General features: G+C 42.6%; 1 protein-coding gene across 2 annotated transcripts in view; it reads left to right on the top strand.

Annotated features, from left to right (window-relative positions):
• Positions 1–19,096, top strand: part of LOC123999667 (SNF-related serine/threonine-protein kinase-like) — a 41,786-nt gene that overhangs the window by 986 nt on the left and 21,704 nt on the right. The window contains exon 1 of one of the 2 annotated variants that reach the window (XM_046305648.1): positions 3,519–4,017. The exons of the other annotated variant lie outside the window; for it this stretch is intronic. The gene's annotated coding sequence lies outside the window, so the exon portion shown is untranslated. Of the gene's footprint in view, positions 1–3,518; positions 4,018–19,096 lie in introns of those variants that run through there. 2 annotated transcript variants of the gene reach the window in all.

The raw sequence follows: 19,096 nt of genomic DNA, 5'->3' as shown, positions 1-19,096 counted from the left end.
CTTCTAAACCCCAAACCTCAGTTTCCACGAGTTACCACAACTACAAAGTCAAAATTGGCTATATCAGTAGCAGTTAAATGTACCTACATGTAATCGAAAATGTAATCGACTTAATCCCCAAAATTAATTGTTTTAATTGCTTTATTTAAAAGAAATGTTAATCATGAGATGGCCATAAACAAAAACTAGTAATGCTGTATACTCCAAGAAAGGTTCAAATATCATCTTTATGGTAAGAAAGTGTAATACATTGCTGAGGTGTAGTCACTTTTGAGGACACAAGCTCAAGTGCACAGTACAAACATGATACATATGAAATATTATACTGCATATGATTGATTTCCTATTCAACAACACTGTATGAATAAGGCTTGAAATGACTTGTATGGTATCTAAAGATAGAATAATCCATTTATACAATGACTAACTAGAAGATTACACCTTATATATAGCTGTAAAATACATATTTGTATGTTTAGTGTTAGAGAAAATGTGCATATTTTCTGATCAAAACGTCTGCCCCCATTGCTGTGAACGTCTCACAGAGCTCTAGCTTGGCTTCCTGAACTCTTTTTTCATCTCATATTACTCTTGTCCGACTATTTTTTTGTTATTTAACTACGCAAGTCAGTTATGAACAAATTCTTATTTTACAATGACGGCCTACCCTAGCCAAACCCTCCCGTAATAACTCGGACAATGCTAGGCCAAATGTGTGCCTCCCTATGGGACTCATGATCAGGGCCGGTTCTGATACAGCCTGGGATCAAACCAGGGTCTGTAGTGACGCCTCTAGCACTGAGATGCAGTGCCTTAGACCAGTGCCTTAGACTTGGGTGTCTATGACAAACAGAAAGTGTTTTTTGTTTAAATTCTATGAATTGTTTTAGATGAATGGCTATAAATTGATTTCTGAATGTGCTAACTGCTGTGCTACAGGGTAAAGATTGCAGGCATGTGCTTTGTCAGTGTGTCACGTTCTGACCTTTATTTCCTGTGTTTTGTATTTAGTTAGTATGGTCAGGGCGTGAGTTGGGTGGGCAGCCTATGTTTGTTTTTCTAGGTTTTGGGAATTTCTATGTTTCGGCCTAGTATGGTTCTCAATCAGAGGCAGGTGTCATTAGTTGTCTCTGATTGAGAATCATACTTAGGTAGCCTGGGTTTCACTGTGTGTTTGTGGGTGATTGTTCCTATCTCTGTGATTGCACCAGACCTTAACGTATTAAAAAGAACCATGGACACTTACCACGCCGCGTATTGGTCCTCTGATCCGTTTCGCCTCTCCTCTTCGGAAGAAGAGGAGGAAATTCATTACACAGTGGCTGTGATGTAGGATTCAGCCAGGAATTGATGGACAGTCGTAAGAGCAAATTAAATGGTAGGAGGGACATTCCAGCTTCACGTCATTTCAGATTTCACATCCTACATCACACAGACTCAGAAAATATACAACTGTGTCGCTGGAAACCTGGGCTATTGCTCAATGCAAGCCACTTCGATCTATGGTGTCCACAGACCAAATTGTAAGCAAAAATGTGGGTTGAAACCAGTACCAAAACCACGCAGGTCACCCAACATAATGCCACAGATGTCTCATGTTTTGAGGGAGCATGCAATTGACATGCTGACTGCAGGAATGTCCACCAAAGCAGGTGCCAGAGAATTTAATGTTAATTTGTCCACCATAAGCCACCTCCAATGTTGTTTTAGAGAATTTGGTAGTACGTCGAACTGGCCTCACAACCGCAGACCATGTGTATGGCGTTGTGTGAGCGAGCGGTTTGCTGATATCAATGTTGTGAACAGGGTGGTGGTGGCGGCGGGGTTATGGTATGGGCAGGCAGGCATGGACAATTTGAATGCACAGAGATACAGTGACAAGGTCCTAAGGCCCATTCTCGTGCCATTCATCCGCCACCATCATCTCATGTTTCAGCATGATAATGCACAGCCCCATGTTACAGGATCTGTACACAATTCCTAGAAGCTGAAAATGTCCCAGTTCTTCCATTGCCTGCACACTCATCCAACATGTCACCCCTTGAGCATGTTTTGGAAGCTCTGGATCCAGTTCCCTCCAATATCCAACATCACACAGTCATTGATGAGGAGTGGGACGTAATTTCACAGGACACAATGAACAGCCTGATCAACTCCCATACGTATGTATGCACACATGACTGTAAGTCGCTTTGGATAAAAGCGTCTGCTAAATGGCATATTATTATTATTATATTAACTCTATGCGAAGGAGATGTGTTGCGCTGCATGAGGCAAATGGTGGCCACACCAGATACTGACTAATTTTCTGATCCACACACCTACCTTTTAAAGGTATCTGTGACCAGCAGATGCATATCTGTATTCCCAGTCACGTGAACTCCATAGATAATGGCATAATATTGTTTTTTATTGACTGATTTCCTTATATGAACTGTACATTTTTTTAAAACTATTGCATGTTGTGTTTATATTTTTGTTCAGTGTATTTACTAGGCTATTAGGTCCAATTAAATGAGAGATTCGCATGGTAATTTGTTGTATGGCTCCTTCGGGAATATGAAACCATCACAGCCAGAAAAGAGGAGGAATGTATTCTGGAATGGTTATGAAAATAAAATAATAAAAAGATTCCTATTTCTAATGATACGATTCCGATGTCTAATTATTTTAGATTCTAAAAATAAAACACAGATTTTCGCTCTTCTCACTAACTTTCACCTACCTCATCCCCATACTGTTTTTACACTGTTTTTTATTTATTTACTTTTCTGCTCTTTTGCACACCAATATCTCTACCTGTACATGACCATCTGATCATTTATCACTCCAGTGTCAATCTGCAAAATTGTATTATTCGCCTACCTCCTCATGCCCTTTGCACACATTGTATATAGACTGCCCATTTTTTTCTACTGTGTTATTGACTTGTTAATTGTTTACTCCATGTGTAACTCTGTGTTGTCTGTTCTCACTGCTATGCTTTATTTTGGCCAGGTCGCAGTTGCAAATGAGAACTTGTTCTCAACTAGCCTACCTGGTTAAATAAAGGTGAAAAAAAAAGGCAAATGGTTGCATTCTTGTGAAAAAAGCTTTTCATCATATGTACCATTTGTACAAAATACTTACTTGCCAGCTTGCAATACAATTTTCAAGCACTAGAAAATGTACGTATGCATGGTCTAAAGTTTGCCGGGAGGTCAGCACATTCTCACGTCAAGTTACATTTTTAGAAATGACTGCTTTTGGGGTGTATTTTGTACGTAAGCACGGTTGAACTCTGTGTCCATACTGACTAAAGAGAATGTGTTTTACTATTTCCCTCCAAATGCATTCTAAATCATTCACATTTGTAAAAAGCATTGTCTTTGGAGTTGTGAATCATAGTCAACGCTACAATTGACCTAATGTGATGTGGTTGGAAATGCCTCCCCTATAGACCGCTATGCCTCACCCATATATAAATATGTGAAGAATGTATTCTCCCCATTATGCTCCTTCATCTCCTCCGCATACCTAATTATAGACACGCTGGCTGTTCAATTGCATAGGCCATAATAGTTTTCTGCTCTCTCGACTTCAGAACAGACATTTTCCTCTAGGTCTTTCCGCCTGCCTCAGCCCTAGCGCGCCATAGGAGAGAACATCCTCCGAATAAGACCGGAGTTAGCTGGAATGCTTTGACGTCAGTAGCAGGCCAACCCAGGCCAGCGCTCAGAGCCGATCAGACGGAGGTGAATGCACGAATAGGCTAGCCTGCTGCAGAGAGAGACGCACTCACATCGAGCATCCCTGTTGCCTCGTCATTTGCGGAGACATCGGGGCACGCAAACACTACGCACCTGGCACAGTCAATACAACAGGGCGAGGGGAAAATATTGTGTAATAGCGTTATGCGTTATTAAGATTTTAACACATCAAGTAGGCTAGTATTCTTGGTATAGAAAGAAGTGCATTGCTGTTTACAGTGGTGGATCGCTCCACTAGCCTCAAGGATAACGCATTTTCCGAACAATGGTAAGTATTTATTTTTTACATATTTAAGCTAACTATATGCCCACTCTTAGCAATTTAAGAATGATCTATTTTGGCTATAATGTTATTGTCAGATTTCGGTGCCAGATGTGGACGACAAGTCTATGTTTGCATTTCATCAGATGCGTAGGCTAGTCAGTATATGTGTATTTTACGAACTCGGGATGATTGCGGAGTGGAAGTTTAACGTTACCAGTCGAAATTAAAGCAAGTGTTTACGATGGGCTGTTATAGCCTACTGCTGGTATTCATGTCCATGTGGAGACTAGAATGATCATAATTTGTACTTTGATAACTAGATATATGCGCTGGCAGCTTTTACATAAAATTATACCGATTAACTTATGATCCATCCTCTCCAATACCGCTGTCATACAAAACTTTCACAATGCTTTAAAATACATTTAAAGATATGTTTATGATATATATTTGTGTAACTGTTTGGTAAGGATATCTTAATTCATTAAAGGTCAATGCAGCCGTTTTCATTGCAATATTATAACATTTATGGTTAACAGTTAAGTACCTTACTGTGATTCTTTTCAATTAAAATGATCGAAAAAACACAAAAAAGCTTTCTTATTGGTCTATTCATTCATATACCGCCTGGTGATGTCACCGGGCTAGCCAATACTCCATCCGACCAAAACAGACATTTCACAATTTTCACAATTTCACAGGATAATTCCAACCTTGTAGTGTGGAAATATATATATTGTAACGACCCTGGGTTTATAAGCGCGGATATCGAATAGCTCGAGCATGCTTTTGGGGCACAGTCGATAGCGCTCTGCACTTTGGATTAGAAGGTTGAGAATTCAAGACCTGCTCCCTGCCCGTTTCATTACAATATATATACAACACACAAAATCACGTTTTTGACTGCACTGGGCCATGAATGGGACATGATGATAATGATTGTAGTACAGGGGATGATGAGTACAATGATTGTGAGACCAAGTCTAAGTTTACCCATTTGTTCTGTGTGTGTTGTCCTTTGTTAGGGAGTAGCAAGTTTGGTGGCATCTCACAGTGTGATCACTCCCCATCTCTCATAACTCTGTAGGCTATTGTTCGTTACTGTAACAAAAGAGCTGGTTCCTGGCCTGCACCTTGTCTTTCTATTGCCTTGCCATCCCCAGGGAGCACTGGCCAACTCTGAGTCATCACAGGACTGCCAACCAGATAGGAAGATCGAGAGCAAGGGGGAGAGGAGATGGAAAGGGTGGAGGAGAATACAGATGGGGTGATTGAATAGCAGAGAAAAGTCAAAGTGAACTAACAGAGTGTGTGTGTATATATAGCTAGCGTGCATGTGAGTGTGTGTGAGACAATGCATACGTGTGTACATGTGACTGCTTGTAACTCTCCATACTTTATTCTGAGCAGGACGGGACATTGTCCCCTGGGTCAGAGAGGAGAGAGCAGGCAGGTCACAGGAGAAGCATGCAGCTACAGACACAACTCACTCAACCCTGTACTTCTCCAATAGAATTACAATTCTATTTCAATTCCTATTAATATTAACATGCTGTTCCATACAAAGAGAGAGACAGAAGAAATGGAGGAGTTAAATATGTGATAAGAGTTTAAATGCTGGAAATGAGTGTGGAATTGAATTCTCTGTGTGATAATGACTGAAGTAAGAATTCAGAAGAGAGAGTGCTCTCTCTCTCTCTCAAGTCTCTCACGGTGACCTCACCATTTTGAATATTGCATGATGGGAACAAGTGAGATGAGATCCTACATAAGGAAACCCCACTCCGTTCCTCCATCACCCATAACCCCTCCCTCCTCTTTCCCCATCACTATCCTCATTCCATTACCCTCCCCTTTCCCCTTTCCCCCTTCCATCCCGATCTACTCTCCTTTGATAAGAGACAATTGTTATTTATTTATTTATTTTATTTGATATATTTTATTTAACCTCTATTTAACTAGACAAGTCAGTTAAGAACCAATTCTTATTTACAATGACGGCCTACCACGGCCAAACCCGGACAACGCTGGGCCAATTGTGCGCCGCCCTATGGGACTCCCAATCACGGCCGGATGTGATTCAGCTTGGAGTCATTTTTTAAAAGAAATGTATTTATTTCACCTTTATTTAACTAGGTAGGCCAGTTGAGAGCAAGTTCTCATTTACAACTACGACCTGTCCAAGATAAAGCAAAGCAGTGCGACAAAAACAACAACACAGAGTTACACATAAACAAATGTACAGTCAATAACGCACTAGAGAAATCTATGTACAGTGTCTGCAAATGTAGAAGATTAGGGAGGTAAGACAATAAATAGGCCATAGAGGTGAAATAATTACAATTTAGCATTAACACTGGAGTGATAGATGTGCAGATGATGATGTGCAAGTAGAGATACTGTGGTGCAAAAGAGCAAGAGAATAAGTAACAATATGGGGATGAGGTAGTTGGGTGTACTATTTATAGATTGGCTGTGTACAGGGATAGTGCTCGGTAAGGTGCTCTGACAGCTGATATTTAAAGTTAGAGAGGGAGATATAAGACTCCAACTTCAGTGATTTTTGCAATTCGTTCCATAGGTCTGTAGCAGTTTGGTCTAGGGTGTCTCCCCCTTTGAAGAGGGGGACGACCGTGGCAGCTTTCCAATCTTTGGGAATCTCAGACGATACGAAAGAGAGATTAAACAGGCTAATAATACGTGTTGCAACAATTTTGGCAGATCATTTTAGAAAGAGGGGGTCCAGATTGTCTAGCCCGGCTGATTTGTCGGGGTACAGATTTTGCAGCTCTTTCAGAACATCAGCTATCTGGATTTGGGTGAAGGAGAAATGGGGTAGGCTTGGGCGAGTTGCTGTGTGGGGTGCAGGGCTGTTGATCGGGGTAGGGGTAACCAGGTGGAAAGCATGGCCAGCCGTAGAAAAATGCTTAATTCTCAACAAATGAGAGTGCCTGGGGAATGGGAGAGGTGCTGGGGGTTGCAGGGCCTGGGTTAACCTCTACATCACCAGAGGGACAGAGGAGGAGTAGGATAAGGGTACGGCTAAATGCTATAAGAACTGGTCATCTAGTGCGTTTGGAACAGAGAGTAAAAGGAGCAGATTTCTGTGCGCCGAAGAATAGATACAAGGCATAATGTACAGACATGGGTATGGTAGGATGTCAGTACAGTGGAGGTAAACCTAGGCATTGAGTGACGATGAGAGAGGTTTTGTCTCTCGAGGCACCATTTAAGCCAGGTGAGGTCACCGCATGTGTGGGGGGTGGAACAAAAGGGCTAGCTAAGGCATATTGAGCAGGGCTGGAGGCTCTACAGTGGAATAAGACAGTAATCGCTAACCAAAACAGCAATAGACAAAGCATATTGACATTTGGGAGAGGCATGTGTAGCCGAGTGATCATAGGGTCCAGTGAGTAGCTAGGCAAGCTGGACACAGCGAATCAGACAGCTAGCGGGCTGGGGCTAGCAGGCTAGCAGATGGGCATCCGGGGGACGTCGCAACAGAAGAGCCTGTTGGGTGGGGCGGGTTGCAGAAGAGTATGTTCAATCCATAGATGGAAATTGAGATTAAAAATATAAAAATTATATTGAAAATATTTACGAAGAAAAAAATATATACACAGGACAAGACAAAACAGACGTCCATCTGGGTAGAAGCTGTTCAGGGTCCTGCTGGTTCCAGACTTGGTGCATCGGTACCGCATGCCGTGCAGTAGCAGAGATTATTTCTATGACTTGGGGGATTAGGTCTTTGACAATTTTTTTGAGCCTTCCTCTGACACCACCTGGTAGAGAGGTCCTGGATGGCACGGAGCTTGGCCCCAGTGATGTACTGGGCCGTACACACTTCCGTCTGTGGCTCTCACACTCTACAATGTGCAGTTTTGTCACACAACGCAATGCCACAATTGTTTGAAGTTTTGAGAGAGTGTGCAATTGCCATTCTGACTACAGGAATGTACACCAGAGCTGTTGCCAGAGAATTTAATGTTAATTTCTCTACCATAAGCCGCCTCCAACGTTGTTTTAGAGAATTTGGTGGTACGTCCTCTGACCTCACAACCGCAGACCACGTTCAAGCATGGTGTTGGCTGCATCATGTTATGGGTATGCTTGTCATCGGCAAGGACTTGGGAGTTTTTTTATAATAAAAAGAAAAGGAATAGAACTAAGCACAGGCACAATCCTTGAGGAAAACCTAGTTCTCTCTGCTTTCCAACAGACACTGGGAGACAAATTCACCTTTCAGCAGGACAATAACCTAAAACACAAAGCCAAATACACACTTGAGTTGGTCTGCTTGAAAATCTATGGCAAGACTTGAAAATGTCTGTCTAGCAATGATCAACAGCCAACTTTAAGAATGTATTAAGAATAATGTGCAAATGTTTTACAATCCAGGCATGCAAATCCCTCAGAAACTTACCCAAAAAGAATCACAGCTGCAATTTCTGCCAAAGGTCAAGACATATTAGTGTTTTCTTTTTCATGTCATTTTTGATTTTACAGATGTTAGATTTTTTTCTCCCACTTTGACATTGCAGTTAATGTTGTGTAGATCGTTGACAAAGAATGACAATTACATCCATTTCAATCCCACTTTGTAACAAAATGTGAAGAAGAAAATGATGGGTGTGAAGACTTCCTGAAGGCACTGTATATCATCCATGTTCAGCCACGATTCCGAGTAACATAGGATATTACAGTTCTTCCGGTCCCGTTGATAGGATAGTCTTGAACGGAGCGTGTCCAGTTTATTCTCCAGTGGTTGTATGTACGCCAATAGAATGCTGGGTAGAGGCGGTTTATTCCCTCGCCAACGTAGTTTCTCCAGAGTGCACGCACTTCGGCTTCACTCACTGTACGCTGGTTCTTTCTTCTCTGAGTTTTGGGGATTAGGACCTAGTCCGGGGTGAACAGTATGTCCTCCACTTCCGATTCATTGATGTAGAAATCGTCATCCAAAGATCGTTGTTATAATGTCCAGAAGCTCTATTCGGTCATAAGAAATGATGGTGGAAACAATATGTAGAAAAATATTTACGATCAATGCAAAAGAAACACCCAAAATAGCAGAATTGATAAGGAGCACGTAAAACAACCGCTATCCAATCAAGCGCCATGTCTCGTGTGTGCATGTTTGCGCGTGCGTGTGTGGCAGTGGATTTGTCCATATCCACTCTGGTCATTGTGTTAAGTGCAGTACCTCTATTGCTTGTTTGTCTGATATGTTCACCTAGGTACAATGTGTTCTCAGCCTTTCTGCTCAGCTAGCACCAGGCACCAGGCACCAGAAGAATAGATATTCTCACTCATTTTCTCAAGATGTTAGCAAACAAACATGCTAAGTTTGCTGAAATCCTGATGCTTTAGCATTGTTTATTAATGTTTGTGTGCATGTGCCTGTGAGTGTGTGTATGTGCATGAGATAAATATACAGTATGTGTTAGTTGTCAGTTGTGTGTGTGTCTGTGTGTTTATAACAGTGAAAGTCATCTCCCCAGCGGAAGCCTGGTCCCTGTTTGAACACTATCAGAAGGAAACAGGGTTGTTTCCTCCCTGCTCCCTATAGGACGCAGCGGTCTCACACTGTGCTGTTTTAGGCCTGTTCTGCTTTGGTAGCTGACAAGAGAGGCAGTGAAAGCCACAGTGAATAGGAGGGTGGCATTCTCTTTCAGTCTCTCAGTCTCTGTTCTCTTTCCCTTTCTCATCTCGCCCCACTGTCTATCTCTTTCTCACATCTCTCTTCTATTTTACAGTCTACCACAGCACAGCTTGTGCACTGAACCTTGTTTAGCATAACTGCTGGTGTTTCTCTCAAATGGAAACATAAAAGCTCTATCCCAAGAACAGATCCTGAGGAAAGTCCTATCTTGCAAGTCCTATACACAAAACATGTGTGTGTGTGACTGTGTGCATTTGAATGCACAAATGTGATTTAGACTTTCTGTGTATATACTACTAGGGTATTATACATAGTTCAACTAACAATGATTGATTCCCAGAATGTTTCAGGTAGATTGTGTGCGTTACATCACCTGAACAACCTGTTAATAGGCTGAGGCCCAGACAAAATAAGTGAACATGAGTTGACGCACTGTGCTGAACAATTAGCTGGTGTTTTTACAGACATTTTACAATCCTTGCTCGACCAGCAAAATGTGCCAGTATTGTGGAAAAACGCAATAATTATACCCATTACTAAAGTGTCTAATCCCTCTGTGCTGAATGACAACTGCCCTGTTGCCTTGACATCCTTAGTAATGAAAATTGTGAAAAGTCAGCGCCACCCAGAAGCTCCTCGATCTGTTTCAGTTTGCCTATCAGCCCAGCAGAGGAGTTGATGCCATTCTTATGCTCCTCAACATGGTCTATAGACATCTAGAGGCCGCTAAATCCCATGTCCGGTTTCTGTTTGTTGACTTTTCTTCTGCCTTCAACATAATCCAGCCATTAAAGCACAGAGACTCATTATGAACTTCTCCTTAGATGGGGGGCTGGTTTTGTGGCTGTTGGACTTCCTGAGCCACAGGTCACAGCGGGTCAAGGTGGGTCCCCACGTGTTGGACATATGCACCACCAACACAGGCTCCCCACAGGGATGTGTTTGGTCCCCTCTCCTGTACAGCCTTGATGTACAGTTCAAGGCTTTTTTCCCTGTCTTCTTTTTCTGATTCACTGCAATGTGATTATTTTGCTGTACCAAATTCATATGGTATTACTTATTTTAAACTGAGGGATTTCTTTCCTTTTTTTGTTCTTTCTATTTGTATTTGTGTTATATGATGAGGAACACCGTGGCCCGGTCCTAAATGACTTTGTAGAGTGGTGTGATGAATCACACTTGGTCCTCAATAGTAACAAGACCAAAGAGATGTGCATAGGTGCGAACAACACCTACCTCTGCAATATCCACCTACCATCTACGTCAGAACATAGAGATTGTAAAGGAATACAAATATCTGTGTGTGGACAATAAGCTTCAGTGGAGTATAGACCTGATCTACAAAAAGAGTCAACAGAGACTGCATTTTCTCAAAAAGCTGGGATCTTTTAATGTTGACTTTACTACATTGATTCTGTTTACAAATCTTTCATTAAGAGTATTTTAACTTTTTGTATTGTTTGTTGGTTTGGCAAAACCACTGTCAGCCAGAAAAATATGCTGAGAAGGATTATCAGCAAGCAAGGTACTTGGAGTCAAACAGACAGGCCTGGATGAGATCTTTAAGGTCACAGGGCCCTCAGCAAGGCTCACAAAATTATTTTGGACCCAAGCCAACCCCTGTACCTGGACTTTGAACTAATTTGTGCCAGGTGTGATATCCCTCCTTAACAGCTCGGTCTAATGTTCCTATCAACCCAGTAAGGCCAGCACGCTAGGTTCATTTTATTGGTATGTACCTGTTATGAGTGTTGTATTGACAATGTGTTTTCTACTGTATTTAAACACCACTTTAAACCTGTACATGATACTGCAACAACATTTCTCCATGGGGACAATACAGTCAGTAAGTAGTCACGCCAGTATGAATTATCGCTGGTGAAAAGAGCCAATCGTGAGCCGAATTAGCTACTGTCTGTCACCTACCATTGACTGACATGTCGTGATACCACCGCCTGCATAACGTCTGTGTGATGCCTACGTCTTATTAGGGCTGGATGGTATACTGTATTTTATGACATACCGGTATTGATGCAGGGATTGATTTGGGTTTTTACTTTACCTTCTAAACCAGTTTTTGAATGGTTTGGTTTGTTGAATGTGATACGCCATGTGTAATGTCAATTTTTACTTGATCCATCTCTCTCCGCACATTCTCTCCGTGCCACTTTCCCCACAGACTTAGCCACGCCCCTTTCACTCAAGGAGCGCATTTGATGTTCCTCAACCACGAGACATTTGCGTTCAGTCTGCATGGTCTATGCAGCACATGCAATTCAATATCCAAGATGGCGTAGCATTCAGACGTCTTTGTCCTTCGTCTTGTTGTGTCCCATGTATATATCTTTATATACCTTTTTCTTCGCATATCTTTTTAATATTTTTCTAAACCTCAACTTCAAAATACACTCCTTCAACCCGCCTCACCCAATGTGGTGTGGATCTGTTTTTTCTAAAGTATTTTTATTTACCTCGGAACCGGAATCCCCTAACAGAAGCTAGCCAGCTCAGTAGCTAGTAGTCAGCTAACCACTGCTAGTGGCCATCAGCTAACCTTTAGCTCGGAAAGCTCTCGCATACCGGACCTATTTTCTCTCCATATCCCCAGATTACTACCGCAAACTCTGAACCTTTTCAACTGGATCATTGCAGCTAGCTAATGTCTGCCCCGAAGCAAGCACCAATTAGCCTGGAGCTAGCCCATGCTAGGCCCATTCTCCCGGCTAGCTGAAGAGGCCCATCAGCCACTCCTGGGCTACAATACCCGGACCCCTTCTACTGCTGGTACCAGGCACGGAACCCGGCCGATCCTTCACGACTGGACTACCAACATAACCTGCTCGAGAGAACACTCAACTGGTCCCTATGCCGCGACGTCCCCTGAATGCCCATCTGCTAGCCGCGGCCTGCTAGCTGTCTAGAGCATATTGGACTGTTAGCGGAACAGATCCATCGGCCAATTTCAGGGTAGCCTAGTGGTTAGAGCTTTGGAGCTTTGGACTAGTAACCGAACGGTTGCAAGTTCAAATCCCCGAGCTGACAAGGTACAAATCTGTCACTCTGCCCCTGAACAGGCAGTTAACTGCCTGTTCAGGCCGTCATTGAAAATAAGAATTTGTTCTTAACTGACTTGCCTAGTAAAAAAAAAAATGTGCCACTTGGACCCCTCTGCTACTCTGAACCCTATTAATCTATCATGACTGGTCTATCGACGTCACCGCATGATGACTCGGCTACGCATGCCTCTCCCTAATATCAATATGCCTTGTCCATTACTGTCCTTGTTAATTATTATTGTCTTATTTCACTGTAGAGCCCCTAGCCCTGCTCAATATGCCTTAACCAACCATTTAGTTCCACCTCCCACATATGCGGTGACATTACCTGGTTTAAACGTCTCTAGAGACAATATCTCTCTCATCATTACTCAATGACTAGGTTTACCTCCAATGTACTCACATCCTACCATACCTTTGTCTGTACATTATGCCTTGAATCTATTCTCTCATGCCCAGAAACCTGGTCCTTTTACTCTCTGTTCCAAACGTACTAGATGACCAGTTCTGATAGCCTTTAGCCTTACCCTTATCCTACTCGTCCTCTATCCCTCTGGTGATATAGAGGTTAATCCAGGGCCTGAAGTGCCTAGCTCCACTCCTACTCCCCAGACGCTCTCATTTGTTGACTTCTGTAACCGTGAAGCCTTGGTTTCATGCATGTTAACATTAGAAGCCTCCTCCATAAGTTTGTTTTATTCACTGCTTTAGCACACTCTGCCAACCCGGATGTCCTAGCCGTGTCTGAATCCTGGCTTAGGAAGACGACCAAAAACCCTGAAATTTCCATCCCGATCTATAACATCTTCTGACAAGATAGAACTGCCAAAGGGGGCGGTGTTGCAATATACTGCAGAGATAGTCTGCAGAGTTCTGTCTTACTATCCAGGTCTGTGCCCAAACAATTCGAGCTTCTACTTAAAAACAAACACCTTTCCAGAAACAAGTCTCTCACTGTTGCCGCTTGCTATAGACCACCCTCTGCCCCAGCTGTGCCCTGGACACCATATGTGAATTGATTGCACCCCCATTTATCTTCAGAGCTTGTGCTGCTAGCTGACCTAAACTGGGACATGCTTAACATCCAGGCCATCCTACAATCTAAGCTTGATGCCCTCAATCTCACACAGATTATCAATGAACTTCCAGGTACAACCCCAAATCTGTAAACACGGGCACCCTCATAGATATCATCCTAACCAAATTGCCCTCCAAATACACCTCTGCTGTTTTCAACCAAGATCTCAGCGATGACTGCCTCATTGCCTTCATCCGTAATGGGTCTGCGGTCATACGAGCAGCCCTCATCACTGTCAAACGTTCCCTAACACACTTCAGCGAGCAGGCCTTTCTAATCGACCTGGCACCGTTATCCTGGAAGGATATTGACCTCATCCTGTCAGTAGAGGTTGCCTGGTTATTCTTTAAAAGTGCCTTCCTCACCATCTTAAATAAGCATGCCCCATTCAAAAAATCTAGAACCTGGAAAAGATATAGCCCTTGGTTCTCTCTTTCGTATCGTCTGAGATTCTCAAAGATTGGAAAGCTGCCACAGTCGTCCCCCTCTTCAAAGGGGGAGACACCCTAGACCAAACTGCTACAGACCTATATCTATCCTACCCTGCCTTTCTAAGGTCTTCGAATGCCAAGTGAACAAACATATTACTGACCATTTTGTATCCCACCGTACCTTCTCCGCTATGCAATCTGGTTTCAGAGCTTGTCATGGATGCACCTCAGCCACGCTCAAGGTCCTAAACGATATCATAAACGCCAACGATAAGAGACATTACTGTGCAGCTGTGTTCATCAACCTGGCCAAGGCTTTCGACTATGTCAATCACCACATTCTTATCGGCATACTCAATAGCCTTGGTTTCTCAAATGATTGCCTCGCCTGGTCACCAACTACTTCTGTGATAGAGTTCAGTGTGTCAAATAGGAGGGCCTGTTGTCCGGACCTCAGGCAGTCTCTACGGGGGTGCCACAGGGTTAAATTCTCAGGCCGACTCTCTTCTCTGTATATATCAATGATGTTGCTCTTGCTGCTGGGGATTCTCTGATTCACCTCTATGCAGACGACACCATTCTCTGGCCCTTCATTGGACACTCTGTTAACTAACCTCCAGACAAGCTTCAATGCCATACAACTCCTTCCGTGGCCTCCAACTGCTCTAAAATGCAAGTAGAACTGCATGCTCTTTAACCGATCGCTGCCCGAACCTGCCCGCCTCTCCAGCATTACTATTCTGGATGGTTCTGACTTAATATGTGGACAACTACAAATACCTAGGTGTCTGGTGCAGCTGGCTTCCGGGTTGGATGCGCGCTGTGTTAAGAAGCAGTACGGCTGGTTGGGTTGTGTATCAGAGGACGCATGACTTTCAACCTTCGTCTCTCCCGAGCCCGTACGGGAGTTGTAGCGATGAGACAAGATAGTAGCTACTACAACAACTGGATACCACGAAATTGGGGAGAAAAAGGGGTAAAAAAAATTCGGAAAGTATTCAGATCCCTTGAATTAAAAAACAACAACATTTTTTTAGGTTACAGCCTTATTCTAAAATGGATTCAATTGTTTTTTTCCTTCATCAATCTACAGACAATACCCCAAAAACAGTTTTATGAGAAATTGTATTAGCTAATTTATTTAAAAAAATATATATATATTACATTTACTGTGCATAAGTATTCAGACCCTTTACTCAGTACCTTGTTGAATCACCTTTGGCAGGCGTTACGGCCTTGAGTCTTCTTGGGTATGACACAGCTGTATTTGGGGAGTTTCTTCCATTCTTCTCTGCAGATTATCTCAAGCTCTGTCAGGTTGGATGGGGAGCGTCGCTGCACAGCTAGTTTCAGGTCTTTCCAGAGATGGTCGACTGGGTCCAAGTCCGGGCTCTGGCTGGGACACTCAAGGACATTCAGAGACTTGTCCCGAATCCACTCCTGCATTGTCTTGGCTGTGTGCTTAGGGTCATTGGCCTGTTGGAAGGTGAACCTTCGCCCCAGTCTGTGGTCCTGAGCGCTCTGGAGCAGGTTTTCATCAAGGATCTCTCTGTACTTTGCTCCGTTCATCTTTGCCTCGATCCTGACAAGTCTCCCAGTCCCTGCCGCTGAAAAACATCCCCACAGCATGATGCTGCCAACACCATGTTTTAACATAGGATGGTGCCAGGTTTCCTCCAGACGTGACGCTTTGCATTCAGGCCAAAGAGTTGAATATTGGTTTCATCAGACCAGAGAATCTTGTTTCTCGTGGTCTGAGAGTCTTTGCGTTCCCTTTGGCAAACTCCAAGTGAGTTGTCATGTGACTTTTCAAACTTCTTCCATTTAAGAATGATGAAGGCCACTGTTCTCTTGGGGACCTTCAATGCTGCGGAAATGTTTTGGTACCCTTCCCCAGATCTGTGCCTCAACACAATCCTGCCTCGGCGCTCTATGGACAATTTGTATGGATAATACATGGTATTAGATAGATTTTTTTTAGAATAAGGCTGTAACGTAAGAAAATGTGGAAAATGTCAAGCGGTCTGAATACTTTCCGAAGGTACTGTAGGCCTATTGTAAATGTGTATTATTGTGGCGTCACCTTCTTCATTGCAAAAATAAACACAAATACACAAATTACTTTAAGCTGCATATTAATTTGATAGAGGTAATGAACTGCCCATTGTTCAGCACAGCAATTGATAAAACAGGACCATGTTTAAAAAGTGTTTCTGAACTTATGTCAGTATTACACAATTACAGAAATCAGGAATAGAGACAGGTCCTATAGACCTCTACTGTATATGAGAAACTGTCCAACAGACCACCACCTGTTGTTATGATGGTGACATACTGAACAAAAAAATATGTTATTAAATATTTTTTAAATTCTCAATGACATGTATAGCTAAAATAAAGATTTAAGGAAATACAGGCAGGCACCACATTTCTACAAGACAAAACAGCTGGCTCAATCAAGCATTATGGTCTTGTAATTATAAAAGCAAAGCTTAATAAAAAAAAGCTTGAATTGGTAGAGGAATGGGATTAGTGTGGTGTGTGTGAAGAATGATTTAACTTGTATGCGGTACGAAGCCCATTATTGTGGGAGCACCTCTAAGAGTATAAACTAGGCTGTTTGAGAAGGTTTGAATCCTAAGCAACCTGCATATGCATTGTTTGAAATACAATATAACAACATAGCTACTGTAGTAAGTCAAATCTGTGTGCTGGAAAACCTTGGTAGAGCATGGATTGAGTAGGCATTGTGGTGCTCTTGAATTTCCTTTCTTTTTCAGCTTCACTTAAAACATTTGTTTTTTGTTTTTAATTAGCTATAACCTTGGTTGTCCAGCTTTACAGTGTTTTGTATACATTCCACTTGAGCTCAGAAAGAGTGTGCAGAGAGAAAGAGAGCACAGAGAGAGCACAGAGAGAGTACAGAGACTTGGCCGTCAGATGCCCACTCCTTTGACCTGCACACATCAGACTGTGGGCAAGTCAATAATTCACAGAATTGATTCCTGCAGATAAACAGAGCTCTATGTCTGTCTGTCAGCACATGCTCCTCATAGGACTCAGCACTCAGACACATGTGAGAAGGCCTGCTCTCTCCCCATCCCTTCTGCTTCTTTGGCACATTAACCATTCAGTTACAGCACTCGCACGAACACACACTTGAGCGCACACACAGACACAGACACACTTGCATGGCAGCAGCACACACACACACGGATACACACACCCACACAAACAAATTCTAATATCCCATTACAGATATCGATCCATACCATTTTTGCATGAACGCACTCAACATCCATAGCCTTTATTCCTACCAACCCTGTCTGTATCTGCCACCCGTCTCCATTTAGTCCTTCCCCACCTACCTCTGTTTATTCTAGCCCTTCCCCTCTCCTGTCCATTATCCTCTCACAGTTGCGTGTATCCACACCTATGGTGACGCCTGTTCTGCTGGTCTTTCTGCCTCCCTTCCTGTTTCCTTCGATAGTCCTCTGGGATTCTTGGACAGTTCACACTGGTCACAGAAGTCAGTTCAACATCTAGTTTTGATTTACATGTAGTTGACTTGGTAACTAAGGGGAATTCAACATGACATCAACAAAAAATGTCACCATGTCAGTGGATTGAGGTTCGAAGTTGGGTGAAAAAAAGACTAAATGCCCTTACGGTGATGCCTTTTTCCAATCCAATCAGTTTTTCACATTGATTCAATGTCATCACATGTTTTGTTTGTATTGACGTGGAAACAACATTGATTCAATGTCATCACATTTTTTGTTTGTATTGACGTGGAAACAACATTGATTCAATGTCATCACATTTTTGTTTGTTGACGTGGAAACAACATTGATTCAATGTCATCACATTTTTTGTTTGTGTTGACGTGGAAACAACATTGATTCAATGTCATCACATTTTTTGTTTGTGTTGACGTGGAAACAACATTGATTCAACCAGTTTTTGCCCAGTGGGTTGTAACTTGTAACTGAGGCACAGAGGTGTACCTCTACTGTTTATGCTGGAATGTTTATGATGCCATTAAGGGATTTGAGAAGGTTTTATGTCATTTATTACCAAAAAAAAGCATTTTTTGTTGTTGTAGTTTTTTCATGTTATGTTGTTCAACTGGCTGTGTTTGTTAGACAGAAGTCGATGAGGCCACCTGGCTCCTGCTTCCAGTCCCTTATGTTTATAGGAAGGAACACTTCCCTAACCTGTCTGTCAGGTCACTATGTACTGTGCAAGAATGCACACACACACACTCCCTCTGCGTGGGTTCAATGTCAGCCTGTGTCTGTGTGAGAAACTGGAAATGAGAATGAAATGCAGCCAGGAAATTTTGGCAACAGTTCTGAAGCTAAATGTCTCTATTGCATATATGGTGACTGTGGCCACTATGACTACTAAAATGAGTTTAAGGATTGTAAAGGGTGATTCTGCTAGTATTATATGGGCGATTCCACGCCAGCGTGGACAACATTTTAGAGAACTAAGCTTTTTGTGCCTATTGAACATTTCTGGGATCTTTTATTTCAGCTCATGAAACATTTTACATGTTGTGTTTATATTTTTTGTACAGTATAAAAGGGTTCTTTGGCTGTCCCCATAGGAAAACCCTTTCATGAACCCCTTTTTGGTTCTCATTTGGGTGCTCTTTTGGGTGTCAGTTGGCTTTTCATAGCTGGGCATTCAGAGGTCGAGACAGTAGGTGGGGTAGAGCGAGGGAGAGTGAGGGAGGGAGAGTCAAAAACAGCAAGTCCGTGACAAGGTAGCATGTCTGGTGAACAGGTCTGGGTTCCATAGCTGCAGGCAGAACAGTTGAAACTGGAGCAGCACGACCAGGTGGACA

The sequence above is a fragment of the Oncorhynchus gorbuscha genome, linkage group LG02 (assembly GCF_021184085.1).
Source record: "Oncorhynchus gorbuscha isolate QuinsamMale2020 ecotype Even-year linkage group LG02, OgorEven_v1.0, whole genome shotgun sequence".
Classification (NCBI taxonomy): Eukaryota; Metazoa; Chordata; class Actinopteri; order Salmoniformes; family Salmonidae; genus Oncorhynchus; species Oncorhynchus gorbuscha.
Note: the sequence above shows the minus strand (reverse complement) of the source record. Positions and strands in the feature narration are given on the sequence as shown.